Raw genomic sequence first — 2,623 nt, forward strand, 5'->3', positions numbered from 1 at the left:
TCGGGAATATTGTAACTCCTATTTGCTAAGTGGATATTGTAATCGATGAGCCGGAGCTATAAGCTTCCAGATTGTAACAATCTATCCTGAGCTAGAGCTCCCACAAGATTAGTTTTTGACCAAAGAAACCTTGGCTAAGGTATAAAAGCCAAATTTGTAAAGTTATTATAAAGTTTTGGATAAGAAATACACAGTGTGAGCTAATGACGTTCACTTCTCTCCTTACCATGCTTCCTACTCCCTTGTTAGTTGTTACATTGCAGTGAGGTCTGTTGCGTTGCAACCGCAGGTAAGAGCACTACACATTGACATAAACATATCATGGTAAATCGTAGCTTTTGGCATCGCCAAACCGCGGCCTAATTTCCTCATAAGTAAGAATTTAAGCTAGGAGATCACAAAGTAAGCATAGGTGGGGTATTGGGGCATCATTGCTAAGCATTTAGATGCATTTGGGGTAAAAAATGACTAGGTCAAAATCTCACTACTGTTAAATAATTACATTTTTTGCACTCCATGAAAAGTGGGGTTTGAGACCATAAGTATGTGTGCTTAGTCTTATATACTTGTCCTAAAAGTTTCCTAACATTCGGATGTTGTTTGATGCTGTAATGGTCATTTTTTGTTTTTCGATTAGTGAATAGCTTTTAATTACTGAGGTCATTTGAGTGTGGCTTGTGTTAGATGTGAGTTATCTGTTGTTTTCCAAAAGATTGACACCCTCTTGTAGCCTCTATGCACTAGCTGAGTGAGCTTTGTCCCATGGATTGACACTTATGTTCGTGGTTCTTGTTGTGCCTGCAATAAGATAAGAGTGAGGTTAGGAAACCCATTCACACTCCTAGCCATCAACACTCATCTATAGTGATGCATACAATGGTCTCCTCCCTTCTCTCCTATCCTTCTACACCCATTATACCCTTTTCCTTCTAGTAATCTACTCTCTTCCTTATGACACTCTATGTGTCTCATTGGAAAGCAAATACTCATAAGGTATATGGTGTTTCTTTCTTTTGCTTTGTATGTTGAGGTGTGCAAATTTGACACCTATTGTATGAATGGTAATCCATACATTCTCTTTTTCTTACTCTGTCTCTCATCTCATTCCTCCACTGCTAGAGAGGGGGAATGGGGAAACACACCCATCACACAACACAAGGCCTCTCTACATCTCAGGGAATTCTCTTGAAAACACCTTCAAAGACACACTTCCTCTAGCATACCACCGCCTGCACACACGTCAATGCACAAACATACCTTTTGAGATCAGCTACCCATGCATTTCACAACTTGCTTCAAACCGCACACCGCTGCCACACACAAAACATTACTCTTACTTCAATTTTGCACACAAAAAGGCCCCAGGAGCATGCCTGCTCACACACATTGGCACCGCTTACAAGGAGAAGAAGTAGAGAAGGGGACAAGGGGAAACAACAATTGAGAAACACTATGGAAGCTTCACCACTGCTCAAGAATACCTTATACAACTCATCTACATCAAACGATGCACCCACATGGTCGATGAGAAAAAAGCACACACTATATGGGCTTTGTAGGCACACACCTCCGTACCTCGGGAGATTCACTCTATATATAAAACAGGATGCCACCTACGAGCGGACACCTTTGATAAAACCTCTATATACGACTCATATTAGAGAATATGACCCCCCTTTCTGTGCTTATACAACAATCAATGCATAAAATTATCATACCCCTATCTTACATATAAGATTTATGTCTCACATGATCTAACTGAGTAAAACTAGTCAAAGAGCGTTTAGCATAGTGACTGGCAACGTACTAAGGAACCACTTATGTTGATAACTAGATGTACCCTTGTAGACGGCTGAGACAGTTTCACTAAGTGGGAACGTTCTCTTATGAGACGGGCAGTGAATTAGTCAGTAACTACTACGGTAATTACTGTGGTAAACCCAAGGTGTATAAATAGGGCCCATTACATTGTAATTGGGTTGGCATTTGGGTTAGCATTTTGGTGGCATTTATACTTGAGTTATCAATCATTGGCAGTTGTTGTCGGCTGTACTCTATCTGTAAATCACATCATACTTACTGTAATCTTTCATCTGTAATTCCAATCACGGCAGATATTCCAGACACACTTACTCTGTGTCCAGTACTCTGAATCTGAATCTGAATATTATTCTCAATACATAGTCTGATTCTCATTCCAGTAGATAAATTCCAGTTCAGTTTCTGATTCTCTGTCCAGCCGACTGTCTAAACTAACACATCATCAATATCCAAAATCTTCTAACACTGGAATTAGCTATCTCAAGAGATCAGCTCCAATTCCATTTTGGCGGTCATGGTGGCTCGAGTTGAAGCTCGTTGACTAAAAGACTCTTCTCCCAGCTGGAAGTTTTCAGCAATGGCACCCAAATCCAGTCGTGGAAGGAAATCCACCATCCGTGTTGATCCTATTCCTGAGGAGTCAGGAAGAGAGTCTGACCCTAATCAAGAGAAGGTGACTGACACTGAGGCTCAGGAGGAGCATAGTCAGGCTGATGAGGCGCAGGACTCACAGTAGTCTAGTCATTCTCGATGTAGACGGGCAGAAAGGGAAGCACGGAAAGCCAAGAGTTCTCAATCCCGG

Source organism: Adiantum capillus-veneris, chromosome 30 (assembly GCF_014529385.1).
Source record: "Adiantum capillus-veneris isolate H3 chromosome 30, ASM1452938v2, whole genome shotgun sequence".
NCBI classification, from domain to species: Eukaryota; Viridiplantae; Streptophyta; class Polypodiopsida; order Polypodiales; family Pteridaceae; genus Adiantum; species Adiantum capillus-veneris.